Raw genomic sequence first — 20,956 nt, 5'->3', positions numbered from 1 at the left:
CAGCATGACATATTTGATATAGACAAGTATTTTTTTTCTAGCATGGGATGATAGCCTGTTCACATTTCTATTGCTAGACGTAGATCGGTAAGTAAAAGCGCGTTGCTAACATGCATCTACACCGAGTAGGGTTCGCCATTGTGCCGCAAGGTGATGACTCTGCTCAATCTCGAAGCCAATATAGAGCAGGTCAGTGAGAAAAATAAGTATGACCGACCGGTACCACACTTCTTCCACGAAAATGTAACTAAACCAATCCAACTCAGTTTATTTTTTGTCTCGTTCCCCTCATGGCTAGACATTAGAGAATTGAGGAAAAATATAGTCGCATCACAGTCTCGTGCCCAGCACACACTCCATGTTTTTGCTGCATGGACCATAGCACAAACTTATTTTTCAATTTTACCAAAACTGGACAGTGATATTTGAATTTAAAAAAATATATATTTTAGAGGATGTGTTCACCTTTCTTTCAAGGAACTTTAGTCCCTCAGTACTGGTTGCATCCTCTGTACTGGCGGCATCCTCTGCCCTGGTAGCATTGCACTTTTTCGCTTTGGATCTTCTCGCAACCACTTCAACAAGGCCTGCTGGAAGCTTCTTTCTTGAATTTTTTCCTTTGAACTTTAAGGCAGTCTGCCACGAGAACAGCAAAGTTTTTTCACAGTGTGAAAGATCAGCAAATCAGCATTTTCACTTCAATATAACACTAACTTTTTCAAGGCAAGAGGGAATGTACACAGCAAAATGTTATATTCAAGAAACGAAGCAAACTGCACAGTGAAACATTGTACGTCCAGGCTAAGACAAGTCCATTTGTCGAAACGTTGCCTCATCTTCGAACTGAGGCGTACCCCATTTAGCCTTGTTCAGTTCTTCTTCATATTATACGTCCAGATATACACAAACAAAATTTCAAGATAATATAACAGATAATGCAAATAAAAAAAGAGATTGCAATTAGTGAAAACCCATTGCAACTAAAATATCAGTACTATCAATTTTACGTTCTGGAACATCTAATCTTTCAAAACGAGCATGTGGCATCCATTTTAAATGACTCGCATTTCAAGAGCTGATTATTGCCAAACTCGCAAAAGTTTGTTTCGTATTATCTTTGTAGCACTAAATTTCATGAAGCCAAAGTGGCTGGCCCCTTAGCATTTGCCTCTTCTACATAGCTGTTCAAGCTCACGGCCGCTGCATAGACACGAAAGCATTACATCATGCTCGCTGTAGTAATCATAGTAGGAGCTAAATGTTACTTTTTGCCATAAAATGACATCATTCACACTATGAAGAATGAAAGAGAAATGAACAAGGGTTGAGGGAAAGCCTGTTCGCAAGCCGAGCCTATATTTAGTCAAGAGGACTTGTCTTCGTCTGAGCAGCATTATTAATACTGGTGGAGTTTAAAAGCACTTTTACTTCCAGAGAAGAAAACATTTGAGGGGACACTTAACCTCTGCCTTTAAGGGTATGACATGATAGCGTAGGCTACCAGCCCATATATAAAGCCACACTTTAACCAAGCCGTGTTACAGCGCCTGCGTGGTATAGGGGTAATATGAATGCAAGGAACCTGGTAGGCTGATTATAATCTCACCCTCCCATATGAAAGGAGAGACCCGAGTTGGCAGCTCTTGCAAATCACAATGTCAGGCAACCCTACGTTCAGTCAGTGCATGCTTTTCTTGTTAATAGCAAGTTGTGCACACATAAAAGACAAACACAAGAGGAGAATGGCCGAGATGGAAAGAGCGCAAACTACCAACTGTTTTATTCATATCAGTAGTTCCTTATATAGGCAGTGTGCACATGTGCCTTAATAAGGGGAGAAAGCAAATCAAGTCTGTGCGCAAGTCAAGAAGAGCCGCGCAGGAAGTTCTTTTTCGTATTATACAGCATTACAGAAGTATTCTTGATGCAGTTGTTGCCTTTTACTTTGGTGTGTTACGCTTCTAAAAGCTCACAGGCTACTTTGTCTTTGCTCCTGCCCAGAATCTTAATACTGCTAAGCCGTGGCTCGCAACCTTTGCATGCAGTGCAGTGAGCGGGCAAGTTCGCTCCTTTTTGAGACCGAGATGACCGAGCATGCTCCCCTGCGCATTTGTTCACACAGTGGCCGGTCTGGCCAACATATGCACGTCCACACTTCAGAGGGATTTCATAAACCACACCTGTGGCACACTTCACAAATGTTTTGGCATGTTTTATATTGCAGCCATTTCATTTATCGATTTCACCGCTCATCCTTGGGCATAATTTGGAAAGCTTCCGTGGCGCTGAAAAAACCACAAGGATGCCATGCCTATTCGCCACTTTCTTCATGCCCCAGTGGCAAGTCCCACAACATCAAGAAAGTGGCAAACAGGCATGGCATCACTCTGATATTTTCTGCGCCCTGAAAGCTTTCCGGGTTATGCCTGATGAGCAGTGAAATAGATAAATGAAATGACTGCAATATAAAAAGTGCAAGAACGTTTGTGAAGTGTACCACGGGAGTGGTTTATGAAATCCCGATAAAGTGTGGACGTGCATATGCTGGCCAGACAGAGCGCTGCGTGAATGAATGTGTAGGGGAACATGCTCGATCAATTCAATATCGAGAAAGAGCGAACTTGCCTGCTCACTGCACTGCATACAAATGTTGCAAGCCATGGCTCAGGAGCATTAAGTTTCTGGGCAGGAGCAAAGACAAAGTAGCCCGTGAGTTTATAAAAATGTACCACATAAAAGTAAAAGGCGACGACTGCATCAGTAATACTTCTGTAATGCTGTATAATGCGGAAAGAACTTCCTGCGCGGCTCTTGTTGACTAGTGGACAGACTTCATTTGCCTTCTCCCTCCTCCTTCCCCCCTTTTAAAGATACGTGTGCACACTACCTATATAAGGACCTACCGATATGAATAAAATACTTGATAGTTTATGCTTTTCCTATCTCCGTGATGCTCCTCCTGTTTTTGTCTTTCAAGTGTGCGAAACTCATCATTAAGAACATGGCCAAGTCTGTTACCACCTACCGCCTGCCAGCGCCATGCTCGTGATTTTTCACTCACAATGCCAACAAAGACACCAGATTTTCAGTGATGGCGCCTTTAATGCTGTCACATTAAACATGAGGGAGGTGGGAGGAAAGAGGAACAGTGCAAGGAGTGAAAGAATGTTTCCCTGTGTATAAATTAAATACTATAGCCTTGGCCCAGGTGGGCTTTTGACCTGAAAAAGAAAATGAAAGGTGGCAGCAGCAGAGAAAACTACATTTTGAGGTAGATGAGTCAGCATATAAAGCAGGTTCAATGATGACAGGTGTTTCCTGGGTCCCTAGTGTGTGTGTGGGGGGGAAAGGGGGGGGGGGGGGACAGGCGTTCCAAAAGGGACACGGAAAATATTAGCTGTGGTTTAGCTTGTGGTTAAACCTAGAGGTACGCAAGAGCTATCTGCATGACTACTATTGCTACGCTTAGGTTCGGCTTGAAAGTAGACATGACTTTTGCACATAGTAGTAGTTTACTCTATGGTTTCAGCTTTATGCCATAGGGGGCTGTTTTGACCACTAAAGTGCGGTGAGTCGAAAGCCTCTATTGCGCAGATGTCCGAAGCCCTCTACTACGGCACCTCTTTATCTCTGTTCTCACTCTCACCTTCACGATCACTGTAAGCTACCAGCCAACATATAAAGCCCCGCTTTAACCGAGACGTGTGCACATGCCTGCGTGGTCTAGGGGTAACATGAATGCAAGGATTTTGTTAGGCTGATTGTGCTATCACCTTCCCATATGAAAAGAGAGGCCCGAGTTGACAGCTCCTGCCAAACGTAATGTCAGGAAGCCCTACATCCAGTTAGTGCTCAGCCATGTCAGCTGCCAGCTATCGCCTGCCACGACTTCTTTCTTTGCCCTTCGGACAGGCACGCCGAAATGGCGAGAATGTGGCCAACGTAGCTCTTGCTACAAAATTATAAATCAGAGTAAGCCATACCTGCCAAATTGGGCATTATCAGAAGAAAAGGATTCAATGGGAAACAAACTAAGATGTGTCAAGAAAGAAGGAATCATGTTTGGGAAAACACATGCAGCTTATACAGTAAACCCCTCATTAACTCGAAATTGTAAAATCTGGGAAAAATGTTGATAAGTGGAGTTTCGAGTTAAGCAAAGCCCCAAGCCCCAAAAGTTAAGCAAATCGAGTTAAGCAAAGCCTCAACCCAGCGATTATAAAAGGACAAAGCAACTCAAGCCGCCATTTAGTAGTAATATCTGTTAATTGCTAAGTGTCATAGGCCATAGACAACATCTTACATCTGAAGAACAAAAGAAACGATTTTTAGAAAGCCATAATTTTGTTTGGAGAAAGAATACACTCACGGTGAGTCGCTACCAAATTTTCCTTTTCAGAAAAATGATTAACTTGTTCACCTAAGAGATATCTATAATTATTAGTTGGGCCGAATTACCTGCATTGTATGTGATTCACAACAAGTAGGTCTTTGTAAAAAGGAGACATTTACAGTAGGCAGGTGCACAATTACACATACAGTGTGGGAAAATGATAAAGAGACAAAAAACAACTGACATGTCCTTCACCACAGGCATCCTTTAGATGGGGATACTGCCGCACAAGTTCTTTTGCTGCCACAGCATACAGAGATCCTGGGTATCTACAACAAATAAAAGTGAAGAAACAATCTCACTACAAAAAATGCTTGTGATTTCAACCTCTTGGTCACTATGTACCTCAGAACTTGGAGCATTTGAGTATGGATGAACTTTTATACCTCCCCATAGCAACTTTAAAAAGCCCCTGAGTCGTGAGCCTTCAAGATTCTCAATAGACTGATCCCACCGGCCGGTTTCACGATGCCACCGCTGTCGTGGTGCATGCCGATACATGTAGTCAACCGGCCGCTCCAGCTGCCCGGAGAGCCTGCGCGCCATGTTTCCGAACGATTTTTAGCTCGTGTGTGTCATGTCTGAGCATCGAAGAACTGGGCGGTGTTCATAAAGCTCCTGTGGAGTGGAGCCTGCAATAGTGCAGTCACATGTGCTCGCGCTGACTAGCGGACAGCCGATTACAACAAACACGGCGGTGGTGCGACTTCCGGAAAACCGGCGCAGCGCAGATCGGTCTATGGGTTCAGTTTATTGCAATAAATTAGAAGGCATTGTGCAAACACTTCATGGCAAACTCAATTGCCTTTGAAAGATTCCTTTATCTCACATTGAGTTGTTATGGTGCTATGTCACTGCAATAATTTTGCAGGGATTCAAGCAATCGGCTTCCAATTTTAACCAAAAAAAAAAGTTAAAAACAAAATTGTTATTTGTTACACTCATACTACGGAATGAATACTGTTGTTTTAGAAAAGATGTACGACATTCATGCACTTAAAGCTGCACGGTGTTTTAGAGGCTGGTGTTGATTGTTTTTGTCTTGCTGGCAACAGCAATATTGCACTTGCTGCAGTGCTTCGAAGCCATGACTGCTTTTTTTTCCCCCTAAAAATTAGGTTTTATATTCTGAAGTTTCATAATTTTTCAGCGATTAAAACTTCTCTGATTTCATTCCCAGCATGCATTACTATAAGCACTCTGCGTACGCGAGTGCATGCTGCTGCCATTCGAAAGCTGAGATCTCAATAGTTCTGAGCTGCTTCATTCGACTGTATTGACTGCTGACTTAATGGCCATTGAAACTGCATCCCGTAGCAGCACTCAAAGGTATTTGATTCAAAAGATTACCGGTTTAAAGGCCTACGAAATACCTGCGAGACCGGGGTGTTATAGGCCTCCCCTTCGTCATTAATTTGGCACTTGTCATCCTGCCATTGGACACACATCCTACTTTTTCATATATATTTCAGGCATTAACCATTAAATGCCCTAATTTATGATGAATACCTCATATATCTCCTTCAATGCAGTCAGGCTACGTACACAAACCTGTACCATTTCTTGCTCAGGCTTTATTATTCAGCTCTTCAGTGTGAGCATTCTGTATACTCTTGTTAAAAACCTTATCTTAACTTTGCATACCAAGAAAAGATGGAGACTTGATTCTCTTTGTGCTGAAACTATCACAAAATGTGGGTTCTACTCTAACTTTTATCTGACAGTAAGAACAGTAGTCCCCGCCTTAGCAGACATCCACTCCAGATGCCTTATTAAAAGGCAGCTGAAGAAGCTTTAGAATTTGACAAAGCTTAAAGAAGACAAAGGTATGATATTTGCAGGTAAAGAATACTCTTTTTGTGCTAGCATTTGAAAAGCTCATGTAATCGCTGAATAAGGTGACATAGGGGCTCATACTACTTAAAGGGCCACTGTCCAGGGAAGGCCCTTTTAAGAAAAGGAGCCCAGTGTTTCGATCAGGTACCGGAGATAGTCTGTGCAAAATTCTACAGCGACACGCGCGCCGCAAAGCATCGAAAATACAATTCAAAGCTCCCTCATGCTCTCCTTTGAGAAGCCAGCTTCACCGCTTCCTGCACTGGCCCGACGGGCCCCGATAATGACGTACGTACCGGGAACGACGTCCATTGGTCCGTCTCGCTGACTGACGGGAGAAGGATGGGTGTCTACCGCTCGCAGCGCGCTTTTCCCTCGCCACGGCCAGACTGAATCCAGCGGCGCGCGCTCCCTCGACCGTTTTTTTTTTTTTTTTTTTCGCGCTCGCGGAGAGCCACGCCCCACCTCCCGCCAAACGCGGAGGAGGAAGGGGAATTTGTATTGCGGAGGCTAGACGACCTCGGGCAGGAGAGTGAAAAATCTTTGCGAGGGAACGGAAGGAGAGAGGCAGGATAGAATCGGGTGATTGCGGTGGCTGTAACTGCGTTATTAGTTACTCTTTTCAAAAACATTTTGCGGCCTTGCGTTCCAGGGGCGAAGTCTCACAGTCACCGGGGAAGAAAATATTTTCGACCGGAGGGTGGACAGTGGGCCTTTAACAGAGAACTAAATGCATCAGGCTAGGGACCACGACAATTACATTATGTATAGCGCTGCTATGGTTCAAGTGAAGAAACGGTTGCTTGCATGGAGAAAACCAATGGCACTGTATATACAGGGTATTTCATGTAACTTGAACCAACGGTTAAAAAAAATGGTGCAGAGCAGCATGGTGAAACCAATGGTAAATTGTTTGCTGTCATGCAGCGCTCCTCAGAGTATCTTTATATTCTCCTCAATGGGTTTTTTAACTAAGATGAATTATGCAAAATTTTAATTAATTTGGTACCAAATAGGTTACATCAACTTATTGAAGGGATTTGGAAATAACCTATCCAGCCTTTGTATCAACGTACCTCCGACATGGCCATTTTTTCCAGCATTTGTAGGAAGGCCGCAAAATATGAAATGTGACATGACTGTGCTCACGTACTATATTATATTGCAGCATTCCCAATCACATTTGAATGAACGAAACTTGCACACCGACAGTGCACAAGTGATCAGCCGCCGCTCATTTCGAAGGTGTGTACCATGACATGAATAAAGAACTGAAGCCTGCTTTGAATTACAGAACTCCAGGCCTTTTTCCTCTTGTTTTATTTGCTCAGCGTGATAGCTCAACAAAATCTTAGTCCAAGAGGCTTTCGGTGGCCTGCCCATAAGATATTGCTGGTTGTGGCTCACGCTTTCCATGCTTAACAGAATGTGGTGATGCACTTTCAAGATTGTGCTCTCAGCGGCATTAGCCACCTATTTCGAGAAGGCGAGAACACGCACTTTTGTGATTCAAAATACATTCGGCAGCACTACAATACGGTAACATAAGGCCGCAGCAAATGGTATTTTTTCGTATTTCGCAGGCTTTCTTTAAATGCTGTTAAAAAACTACACAGGAGGGATGTTAGTAGAAGAAACTGGGTTGGTTGTTCCTTAATGATGGGCACTGGCACTTAACTGAATAATAAATATTTTGTGCTATTAATCCTTGCTCATTAAATAATTACATAGAATACATGTGTACATTGATGAGCACCACATTATGGCTAATAATATTTTCTTGGTTTCAGCCAGCTGTAGTGCGCTGTTTTTAAATTTTTGTTCAAGTTACATGAAACAACCAGTATAGATCAATAGGGTTTTGACAGCATCAGACAACACACAGCATTACATGGGTTAAGCAAGCGGAAATATAAAAATTTAACAAGTGACGCCATTACAGGTTTCTTGCAGGCATGAGAAGACGACTTTTTATCTGCGATTACGTCAGCTTTAAATGCCAGCCCAAAACCAGTTTGCAAATTTCACATACAAACTTGGTACATTTGAATCGTTGCAGTACATCCAAATGTCAAAAAACCACTTCAGCTTCCGTTTAAATCAATATTTATGAAGCTACTTGCTGTGTTAAAATGGCAGCCCCAGATGTGCCGACCAGTGCGAAGTTGCTGCATGCTAACTCATGGTACAAAAACTTTATCTTTTGACCATTCAAGAAAAATGTCAAAGCTTAAATCAATCAATGCACCCAACAAGACGTTTTAGGTCTTTTAAAATTCCACAAGCAAGGGCAAATGCAATAGGCTCCCAAAGCATCGTTGGGCGGCGCTGCGGCTGCTGATGGGCAACGCCATCTGTGGCAGAAAAACACACACTGGGACGCCGCCGGCTCGGCTCGCTGTCTTCGCGACGTGCGCCGCGCGCTTTCTCTCGAACGAGCACGCGTCCTGACGCGCCCCCGCAGGCGCATCGCGACATATGCCGCCTGCATTCCGTCTTGATGATTGGACAACCTGCCGCGTATTTCCATGGAGGAAACGTAATTATAGGCGAGAAAATTTTTATTCACGTCTGCACTGTAGAGCAGACGACAGACGGCGATTAGTAATTATTGATTGTGAATGCGTTTCCCACGTTAGCGAAAACGTAGGAAGTTTATCTCGAGGTAAGTCAGCTATGTGACTATATTGTCGTATATTGTCACGTAGCCGTTTAGGCCCGTAACCTTAAGGTTGGTTTTTAATAGCACTGGTTGATCTAGCAGGCACAGGAGAGCAGGCCCAAGCACCGAGTGACAGCAGCCGACTTCAACAATACTTCTCATCGAACGCCACGGGGCCACTTCGAGTCCGCGCACGAGACTCTCGATGAGCAGCCGCCTAGCAGTTGCTGTTGCACACGCTACATTATAATACGTTTAAAAACTGCGGAAGTATTATCAGTACTCTGAAATAAAGCTGCTCGCTTGTTTATCATCGTTTTGGCCTGTAGCATGAAATCTATATACGGTTTTGTTTTTATCATTACGACGTTACTAAAGCAAATCTTGCAGTAGGAAGGAGATGTTCATTCAAACGCACGAACGCTAGCAGTCTCAAAAGCACATGCGTGCTCCGCGCGCTGCACGCGACATAACCGGCTCGCTGGCTCGGAAGGAAGGTGAAATCCAAGCTTGTACTACAATCGTGCTTGATTTCGGTTCTTACTAAATGGCTGTGCTTCATTTATATTTGGTTTGCATTTACGAAACCTGTGACGCGAATAGGGTGCTCCGTGCGAGTAGTGTCAATCGAGCCATAACTAGGATCGCTTTTGTATTGCACTTCCAACATGTTTTTGTTATGAATAATAATGTTGTTTCAATTATTGGCCAATTTCGGAAATCTGTAAAAGCGGCTCAGCCAAGCATGTTTTCTACCCCCCCCCCCCCCCCCTCCCCACACACAAAATAAAGGCCTCTTTCCTAGATATTTTCTTGATCATAGGGCACATTCACACATCATTGTCGATCGCGGACGTCGCACGCTGGATATCTGTTGATTTGGTTGCTTTCAGAGCACTCGCAAAGTAGGGAGAGAGCACAGAAAATCGGCAAAGCAAGACACGCGCGGAGCGAAGAGCAGGATAAACCTCCACCCCCTTCACTTCGTATACATGGGGTTAAACCATTGTACTCTTTTGATGCCTCTCTAAGACGTCTTTGTCAACTGTCGAACATTTCTGAGTTTATGGAGAGGGGAAAATTGGCCCTTTTCGTTTCCACAAAGAACGCGAGACTTCTCAGAAAGCTGTTATGGGGTTGGAAAACAGGTCTTGTGGAAACGCTTCCATTGAAATCTGCAAAGTTCCACACGTGAGCCTCGACTTTTGGCGCTTCGCCTACTATTGTGGCTACCCATGACACAATGCTACTTAGTACCTCCGTTTCGCATCAGCGGAAGCGTTTTTGTATCGCCAAATAACCGCCAGGCGCCACTCGGTCGCCGCACGTGCATAGGAAACTAGCGGAGCGTCTGCTCCGGCGACGTCCCATCGTTTCACATTTCGCCACCATGCCAGGAATGCGGCGCTGACATCGCGCGGCGAAACTTGAGCTTGGGTTCCCTATACCACTATAGCATTTACACTAACTCGTTCAGTCATGGACATAGCAGACACACCATCCCATGTTACCTTTCCACTCAAGTGAGTGCTAACCACTAAACAGTTGTCGTCTGAAGGCACTGCAGTAAGGCATAGGTTGAAAATCTGAGCTAGATGGCGTGTACACTGAAGACACAATGAGCTGTATAATCAGGACTCAAGAAAATAAAATAGCTAAAGAATGCTGGAAGAAATAATCCCTGACAACATTGTAGCAAACAGTGCTATTCAAATCTGAACAAAGGAACTGTGAGGTTACCACACAAACTTCCACAGATAGTACAACCACCAATGCAAGATTACATATCTAGTTACTACATGCAAGCATTCTCAATTGTGGCTTTCATGTACCTTGAAATTGCCACTTTACCATTATCCTCAAGCTGCTTTATCACTTTACGTCCCCTCAAATCAGAATATGAGTCCTGCTGCACTTAAAAAAAGCCTCAAAGAGGAATAAACACAGTTTTTAATAAGCAGTCTGAGAGCAATGTAACTTGGACATTTTGCCTAAAAACTTGAAATACACTTACACAGACACTTAAATGTAAACTTACAGTGTGTATGATGACAGTTCAAGCCATAACCAGTCCACAATACGCTTCTTCAGAGCATACGGAATGTCACCTTGTCTGCAGAAAGCCAGCTGGGCCTTGATGTCAAGTGGAGTTTTTGGAAATTGGAAGGACGCCTTTTGTTGGTGAAAATTTGTGCTTGATGATGCAGCCATTACGTCATTTTGTTGGTCTGCTACAGTGATTAATGATATATCCCTAAACAGAAAGCCACATGAAATAAAAAGCGACAAAATGAAATGGCAAACACAAACATAGAATTACGATCAAGACCGTGATGACTATCATAACCATAGGTATCATAGTTTATATGTATAGCATAGTCAGTTTTCTAGATGGTGTAATGCAGTATGAGGTTCTGGCACAAAGCCCCTAAACTACTGCTCCGCACAGTGGTGGTCCTAACTCAGGAAGAGTACAGAAATAGCCACCCCCCCCCCCCCCTCGAAGCCTTTGATCATTTTCCCAAATGTCATGAAGCACTTTGCAAGAATTTTGTACCGAACACATTACAGAGTGTTAAGTGCGCGCCCTGATCGTGGACAAAAAAAAAGCGAACGAATGGAAAGACTGCGACGTGTGTGTGTTTACGTTTGTGTGTGGTACGGGCGGAGTCTGTCTTTGGACTCCATCTTACATTCTGTGTGTATGCGTGTGCGTGCGAACGGAGCGGCCGTGGCCTGTGAAAGGTCCCTGTGAAAGGTCCGAACTTGGGAGGAAGTCTGCGGGCTGGCGCCACACGGACGGCCAGCGATGTCGGCCGAAGAAAAGCGTCGCTCCCGAGAGGACACCCGATCCTCCCTCAACCACCCCCAGCCGTGCCTGCGAGTTGTTTTCCAGGAATTTGGCGGGAGCTTGCTGATACGATGACACCGGAAGACGAGGGAAGAGCAGAACCCGGAGAGGGGGAGAAGCTTCGAGGAATCCGAGCGACACGGCAAACGGGAGAGACTCGTTTCGGGTGCCCTGACAAGAGGCCGCACCCTGACTGAAGTTGTGCTGCAATGTGTATATAGTGTGAATAAATTCTGTATTCGGCAATTAGAGTGAATTCCGGTCCAGGTTAATCGGGAGAGGAATGAAAATTTGAAGAAAAGAAGAAGAAAAAAACCTGATATTTAACTCGGAGTAAGATAAAGAAATCCCTGCAAAGCAGGGCACCTGGTGGACAGCTAGGGCCAAGACTGGGCATTGGCCACAATATGGTGATTTCACGTGGCAAAGCCAACTTGGTGAAATGCCAGCCTGGTGTTTCATCATATTTTCTGGTTCTGGATGGCCACAGAATGCAGCTGACTGTTGGAGAAGAACCAAGATGCAAAAAATCTTGAAACTTATAATGGCGAAAAGTTTTAATTGCAATTCTTGACTGAAATATTGAGAACCTGTCATCATGTTTTCTAGAAGAAACCCTTTTTGTCTAAGCCTTAACATTTGCTTGCCCAGTGTCCCTCTGATAGAAGCGATCAAAAGCAATGGTGGAAGAATAAAAAGGCTTGAAGACCAGTATCATGGTATTCTGAAACCCAGTAATCGAGCTGTGAGAGCAAGAATGCTTGCATCTGAGCTACAGATCAGGAAATCACAATGGACCCGGTAGATGAGTGGAACCCCACTGCCTCTGAGACTCTCGATGATTGACATCAAAGAGTGCACCCGAGTGCAGATTCTGGCTTTGCTACCAGTCATCATCGCCGTGGCAGAGCGCAAATTTTGAACAATCTTATTTGAAGATGTAGCTTAGTACTATCAAAGATGATTGAGGAGTGCCTGACCAGGCTTGTTTTGCTGAATACCTATAGAGATGTTTGTTTTGATGCATCTCGTGCCATAGACAGCTTTGCAAAAAAAAAGATAACTGAGAACTGATTTTCTTTTACTTGCATATGTTAAATCATTCGAAGCAAGAGATATATTAGGAAAAGATGCCTGTCATTCAAGTTTTAATGTTATAAGGTATATATAAAATGATTATATATGGATACTGCTCACCTTAACCTTTGATATTCAAAGTATGGGTTATGATACCATCTTTGCCAGAAGTAACCGAGCAGCCCCGGCACGGGGCCGAGCTGCGGTGCTACCATCGCTGACCGCTGTTCTCCGGCTGCGAGTGTAGTTTGAATGACATTAACATGCTCCCTCGCTCTCCTTCTTGGGATGATAGAAAGTAAGTGAGTATCATATGCGGCATCTGATTTGGCGCCTTCGGAGTACTGTGCTACTGAGCAAGGGTGCTCTGCATAGGCATAACTCACTCAACGCTCCTTTTTGACTGGCGCTGTGAAGCTACACTGTGGAGAATACCTTTGCGTCTCATATTGTAACGAGTAAAAGGCGGCAACCCCTGAACGGATCAGTCTCACACACTCAGCTTCGTCCTCTTTTTTCTCAGTTCGGAGAGGCACGCAGCAATATCAATACAGTGCTCCCGTAGTTGCAATGAATGGGCAGATACATGCTATTCTGTTCGTCTGGATAAGTGGGAGAGTAAGGAAGGGATTGTATTTTGAAAACTCGGTGCTTTTTTCTTTCGGTTCTTAGTCGTCTGTTGTAGCAATGACTGGGTTTGTTGTGATGCTTTATTAAGGTGCAAGAGAGAAAAATAAGACTTCCAGCTGTTTCAAATGCCCATCTTGCTACATACCGCATTTCACACAATTTTGTAACATACAAAAAGTGCATAATGCTTTTCACATTGCTAATTACGTTCATGTGTTAACTTTTGGACAGTCTCCTCGTTTGATGAGCGAATTGCATAAAAACGTTATTCTCACACCTCAAACGTACATCGCCCATTTCTTCAATAAGTGTGGCCATTTTTTTTTTTCTGGGAACAATATCTGACCTGCTGAACAGCAATATGTTCTGGAAATTAAGAGAAAGTGTGACACGCGGCATTTGAACCGCAAACTGTTTTTATGTTACTTGCTGTTACTTAGCCACTTGATTGGTAGTTTCTGGCACAGTGCTGCCATCAGTTTGTCGGTAAATAAGTTCCTGGAATGGAACCTTCAAGCGCAACTCAAGATCAAGCTGCTCGCGAAACTGAGACTTCCTTCTTACTTAACTCCCTGGTTGCAATAGGGGGAAGCTTCAGAGGTTGTTTCAATACAAATAGAAGAAAAATTTTATAGGCACTCATAGTAACAAAGCGTTTTTGGGGGCTCACAGGCTAGGAAACATTTACATCACTCATTCGCTATTGCTAAATATTTTTGAGGCAGTTGCAATCTCTGCTCAAATTTTCCAGCATTCAGTTTTTCGTTTCAATCGCGAAAACTGTTACGCATTTCTGTGCGTTAGGAATCGGCGTCAAATGCAACATTGGCGGATTCGCCTCATTACATAAAAAAAAAAAAAACCGCCCTTAAAGGGCCACTGTCCAGGGAAGGCCCTTTTAAGCAAAGGAGCCCAGTATTTCGATCAGGTACCGGAGATAGTCAGTGCAAAATGCTACAGTGACACGTGCGCCGCAAAGCATCCAAAATACAATTCAAAGCTCTCTCATGCTCTCCTTTGGGAAGCCAGCTTCCCCATTTCCTGCGCTGGCCCGACGGGCCACAGTAATGACGTACGTACCGCGAACGACGTCCATTGGTCCGTCTCGCTGACTGACGGGAGAAGGATGGGTGTCTACCGCTCGCAGCGCGCTTTTCCCTCGCCACGGCCAGACTGAATCCAGCGGCGCGCGCTCCCTCGACCGTTTATTTTTATTTTATTTTTTTTTGTTCACGCTCGGAGAGCCACGCCCCACCTCCCGCCAAACGCGGAGGAGGAAGGGGAATTTGTATTGCGGAGGCTAGACGACCTCGGGCAGGAGAGTGAAAAACCTTTGCGAGGGAACGGAAGGAGAGAGGCAGGATAGAATCGGGTGATTGCGGTGGCTGTAACTGCGTTATTAGTTACTCTTTTCAAAAACATTTTGCGGCCTTGCGTTCTAGGGGCGAAGTCTCACAGTCACCGGGAAAGAAAATATTTTCGACCGGAGGGTGGACAGTGGGCCTTTAAAACAGTGGAAAATATTGCCCTGTTTTGTTTCTCTCTAGCTCAACAGAGTCAAAATCTAAGGCTAGAAATCGCGGGGAAATCCAGACCGATATTTCAATATCCATACCCTATCTCACTGTGCTAACATACCAAATAAGAGAAAAGAAACTACTGTCCAAATCATTCTATCTGCAGGAGCTGTGTACTGGATTCAACACGCAAGATATTCCTTAACGGTACCAGCTATAAATGAGCATTAAGCGAGTTTTACTGTGCAGAGTGCCCTCCATGGCTAGCACAGCACTCTAAAGGCACGAAAACGGACGCTGCACATGCTACCCGCTTACATTTTATCATCTCAAGAAAGATAGCGAGGGAGCATCCTTACGTCGGCAAGCTTACGCTCGCAGCCTGGGAGCACCGCCCAACGATGACGACTGCCACGCCGATACTCGTCCCTATGCCTGCTCCGCTGGCCGGCTGGGCTGTTTGGTTACTTATGGCAAAGGAGGTAGAACCTCTAATTTAATAAGGGAGTAATTACTCATTGACATCCACCCAAGTGTGTCCACCAATCAGATGACTTGAGATCAGGGAGATAGCGAGTTTCAGTAACGACACAAACTCAGAATAGATGCCATAGTGGAGGGCTCCAGAAATTTCGATCACCTGGGGTTCTTTAACGTGCACTGATATCACTAAGCACACGGGAGCTCTGCTTTTCGCCTCTATTGAAAAGTGGCTGCAGCGGCCAGGATTCGATACCACCTCCTTAAGCACAGCAGTCGAGCGCCCTAACCAGTGCGTCAGCCTGGCAGGGCCAGGTGCCTAACTGTAATAGTTGAAAAGTTTTTTATCAGATATTAGTTAACCAGTTGGCTACTTAAGATTATTCCCATTTTCTAATGCCTGCCAACACTGGTATTATGATGCTGCAGAAGATGTCTACATACTTCACAAAGAATCTTTTTAAATTAGTGGCTGGCTTCTCTTACACACCTTGCATATTAATCTGTTGAAATGAAAGTACAGCTCAAAGCACTCCATATGTTTGTTGATTTGCCTGCCACTGCACCAAAAGAACCTACTATCTAGCTATTCAAACAACCAAAAGGGAACATCCTGTGCACCTCAAGGTTATGTAGTTAAAAACTGATCAGAGTTTGAAATTTCCCGGTAAATTACACAATACAAATCAGAGTAACATAGCACGGAGGAGAATTGATACATAGTGAAATAAAAAAATCTAATAATGCATGACTGAAATTTTCGCTCATAAGTACGCCAAATTTTGATAAAATAAGTGTTTTGGAATTGTGCGAAAATGTCTTGCTCATAACAAATCCTTTTCTTCCAGGAAGACTTCCTTCTGTCCAACTCGTAATGTATCACATTTCCACAACATAAATGGTGGTTCAAGCACACAGTGTAGGATGGTTTATCAGCTAAATTAACTGACAGTTGCAATTCCATATTCTGATCTTTTTTGAAGGTCTCAGTGACAGGCTAGCAGTGTGCTGTGTATTACTTAACCAACTGGCGGCAGTTTATAAAACTCTTGGAAGCACACTCAGTAATGGAGATTAATGCTGAAAGAATACGCCAGCACTTTACTGCTGTTGACACTTTCACAAAACCCATGTCAACACCTGCACCATAAAGCACAAGCTGCACTTTTAATTGAAGAAATATATGCTTCATTTTGAAACAGGCCAGGGCAGCAATTAAACATTCTATTATTCATGAGTAACACTGCTGTATCAGAGGTTTCATCCCACAAGTATCTTGATCTGCATATCACCTGTTATTTGTAGGAGTCAACACTGCCACTGTTATCTGTGATAAACCAGTGAACACTTCGCTATTTTTGCCAGAACCTTCACAACTCACCCAGTTTTTAACTTTTATCTGCAATCCGCTAGAAATCACCAAACTTATTTAATTACAATAACCAAATCCATGCAACATAGGGCTGCCTGTTTTATTTTGCATAACTACAACCGAAATGCAAGCCACAAAATTACAAAACTTTTTACTCCATTCTCTTGAAATCCATAGGAAGGCATTTGTTTCCCCCTTAATGTGCCAAATCAACAAAGCCATCTCTCTCTTCCCCATTAAAATCTGCACAGCATGCCCAAATAGCTTCATAATCAGTCCATATTAAAGGGCCCTTGAAATGGTACTTAAGGTAATGCTTTAATAAAGGTGATCATTCTGAGTATTTTAATCAAATTGGAAGCCTTTGCATAAAGCATATAATTAAAAAATAATTTTTAAAACCTGCTCCTGGCAACCACTCATAACCGGTTAGGGTGACAACCCCTCCCCGTGTGTTCCCTTCCCAGTGACTTCATCCGAGCTTGCAGGCCGCACCAACTAAATGCGCGCTCCCAAATGATGTGATGGACGGAGCTCGGTGGAGTGGATGGAGACTTGTTTTCATTTTCTGCTGCATGCCAGCATGGGCTGAGTTGTGGAGGAATAGGAGGAGCAACATTTCTAACAAGCAATATGCCCAATGGTAATGAACATAGTTTTAATAAATGTGCGTTCCAGAGAGAATTGATGGGATACTTATTGGATGTTTCTAATTTTAGTAAATAGCTTTTCATGGGCCCTTTAGATCCATTTTTGGCAAGATATGCATTCAGTTCAGCTGCCTTCTTTGATGCAATGCAGCTTCACTCGGGAATGATCTTCCTAGCATCATTGCCTCAATCACTTATTGTGAAGTCTTTTGTAAGTATGTGCGTAACATTTATGTTGCATAATGTTACATTTTTGTTAGTTCTTTTGTAATTGTCACCATTTGTGTGTATGCTATACAACCCATTCTTCTGTTTACGCTGTACAGAATCCTGTTGGGTATTCTAAATATATAAGTAAATTTGTTTTCTTAATTACCTTGCACTGCCTCTTTAACTGGTTTGGTTTATGGGATGGGAAAGCAACTCAGGCTATGAAGACCCCACAGCAAAGGGCTCCACATAATGTCTATCACCGGGGGTTCTTTAAGATGCCCTGACAGCCCGCGTTTTCTTCCAGTGAAATGTGGCCACCGCAGTCAAACTCGCGTCCATGAGCTCAACAGTTAAGCCCATTAACCATTAAGCAACTGGAACTGCTAGACAATAACGAAGATAGCCCTGCTGCTTTTACAGAAATCAATAAAATGAAAGCAATGAAAAGCCTTAGGAGTTTCTCCGACTAGTAAGCAGGCTGATGTGTCATGAGATGCATTTGCTAACATGAATAACAAACTGGTGCCATCACCTCATCCAACAACTACTTTTAAGATCAGTATAGATAACAGGCGTAAACAAAATAAAGTGATTCTGAGCACTGTCTAGCGGCTGATGACGCGGATGACTACTACTCCATTAAACCGTCAGGGCTGGAAGGAAGCTTTTGAAAAGTCTACACTGAATAATAAAATAAGAGCATTATATCAGCTCTCGCAATAAGCAGTTAGGAGAACCATTCTGTGCGGTTCTGGAACATAAATAATTTCTACTAAATTACATAGTGAGTGCAATAAGTAGCACATATTTACACAGTGCAGAGGTTAGTAGAAAACTTGTAGTATTCAGGCCTAACCACAAAGTGATGTGCTATGTACCCGTGGGGTAGTAATATAAAACTTTGCCTGCCCAACAGCAATAGGATAGGCTTTTAGCAGCTCTTCTGCACAAAAAATAAGCTTTCTGCACACACTCGTACTTGGTTAAACTGCCAACAGATTTCTCTGAAATGGTACATCTGTCCCATTTCAGGTTGCACTGCCCCTCATATTCTACACTTCTGCTGCCTTTGCACATACTTAAGTCCTGTCCATGCATGAACTTGCCCAGGACATGTGATTGGTGTGGCCTTTTATCAATCAAGCAAGTTGAACAAGGTGAACGGCACAGCAAAAGTGATCATAGAAAGGCTGCGATGCGTCCTTATCTTGCACGCTATATGAAGGCAAATAATTGACATTTGCCTCTCCTAATGACATCAGTGGTATGAGCCTTGTGGGAAAGCTGTCAGGAAAATAAGAGCATACTAACGAGCTTCCCGCGGTTTAATCTGCGGCACCTTCTGCTAATAAGCAAACATCAACAACCTGAATTGAACAGCCGTCTTCCAAAACCGTGTTTTCATCGACGTCTATGTGTGTGTCGAACGACTTATTGTACACCTGAAATTGCAAAATTGAACTAATCTTTTAGTAGACATACAGTTAAATCGGATGTGACAACATATGCATGTACGGTGGAACTATAATTGCTATAGCAATTCATTTCGGAAGCAAGTATGGCTTCAGCGCTGCTGAAACGAATGGCACGTACGTTCGCGCTCATTTTCCCTTCTTTCTACTAACGGATTAGTTCACAGCACGTTAAAAATTCGCTCGTTTTATGCACATGCGCTGCCACGGCATTTCAGAACCGAATAAGTGAACGTGCTAATGAAAAAGCGAATGGAGAACACTTGGTTTCAAAATAAAAGAACTTGCACAATCAAAAAACTCGCGTAAACAGCATGCAGGTCCCCTGAAAAGTGAAGTACGGTTGCAGCATGCCGTAAAAGTAAACGCCCGCTTTTGAGCTTTACAAATGCGCGCGATAATGTAGCAGCCTATTATATAAGTTTTCGCGCGCCCTTTCAACTTTCAGTTGTAAAACAAAGGAAAGAAGCTTACCTGGATTCCTGGATGATCGCATTCTTGTCCACCGATTTCAATACAGAGTGGGCTTCGAAAGCCGCTAACAAGTCTTGTCGTCTGTGCTCGCCGAACACAAACTAAAAACTTCGAAGGCCCGCGGCTCACAAGGCACTTTACCTCCATCGCTGAGCTGCCAGTTCCCATGTCCAAAGTAGACCGGCAGGACAATAGCAACGGTACCGACTGTCCCGCGCACCGGCGCGGCGCCAAATCAAATAACTTTTTTGACGCGCCCTTCCAAGCTGAGTCAGAAGAGCCGCAGTTACGCTTTGCAACCAGGGAAGCGTTTATTAAATCACTTATGCGACTTACTGCGTTATAATTTCAGTCAAATGTAAAACAAGGCAATTTATTAATTTTAGCGATAACAAAATATAAAATTCTTAGATGTAACGTGTAAAATAAATTAGCAGTATCGTATACTACCTACCGGAGTTTCGTATACTACCTACCTACCGGCATAGAGTTTCTTACACTAACTAGAGGGAAAGCTGAGGGCACTGCCCTTCAGCCACCATGGGCGCGCTAAGAATCATGGGCCGGTGTGCTACTTGTTGCGGGACAGTCGGTTTTTCTCGGGTACGTAAAGTGGTGTTACTGCAATGTTTCTTTTTCGTCATCATCATCATCTGAAGGTGCGTACATAGACCGCGAAAGCCATAGTAGCGAAGGCGCAAAAGCAGACGTCGCCAATAAATGGTTTTTGTTTCCCGAAATGCCACTAAAAACTTCCTTAAGTGATTGCACAACCATAAATATTTTTATAACGTTTTTCTGTTTCAAATTTTGCCTATTAAGTGCGAAATATTGGCATTTGTGCTGCTCAAAACTAAGCCAATAGGAGAAAGAGCCATCGCTTATATTGGATAAATATCACACTGACATGCTGTTTCTCTCTCTTTTTGCAATTTATAGTCACAATATTCAATCTTAGGGCATTATTTATGGTAAAACAACGCTTATCTTTGCATTAGTATTGGCCAAAAGTTGTAGTTCTGCACTCGGTAGCTCACCGGCCCATGATGCTTTGAGCGCCCATGGTGGCTGAACTGGCCGTCTGGAAACTCCATGTAAACTCCCATAGACGGCAGCACAGCTTTACCTCTAGGTAAGAGTAAGAAACTCTATGCCTACCGGACAGTGTTCTAGAAGAACGGTTGGGCAAGTGTGTCGACCGCGCCGCGAAATGCAGGGGAGCGGGGGGCCGCTTTTGCGATGACGGAGGCGCCGCGATTGGCGCCGCAGCGCAGAGGGCGCCACCAGCAACTGGTGTGTCAGCCGTCCGGGCGACCTGCCAGCCTCTAA

The 20,956-nt window shown here is 43.8% G+C and overlaps 1 long non-coding RNA gene across 1 annotated transcript; it reads right to left on the bottom strand.

Annotated features, from left to right (window-relative positions):
* Nucleotides 1-4,577: 4,577 nt before the first annotated feature.
* Nucleotides 4,578-19,841, bottom strand: LOC146200869 (uncharacterized). The gene is made up of 3 exons (XR_014704854.1): nucleotides 19,628-19,841; nucleotides 10,930-11,145; nucleotides 4,578-4,662 (listed from the first exon to the last, which is right to left on the bottom strand). It is a non-coding gene; the product is annotated as an uncharacterized LOC146200869 (long non-coding RNA).
* Nucleotides 19,842-20,956: the final 1,115 nt, after the last annotated feature.

Source organism: Amblyomma maculatum, chromosome 2 (assembly GCF_055883805.1).
Source record: "Amblyomma maculatum isolate TAMU_Amacu chromosome 2, ASM5588380v1, whole genome shotgun sequence".
NCBI classification, from domain to species: Eukaryota; Metazoa; Arthropoda; class Arachnida; order Ixodida; family Ixodidae; genus Amblyomma; species Amblyomma maculatum.
This window is presented reverse-complemented; position numbering and strand designations above follow the sequence as displayed.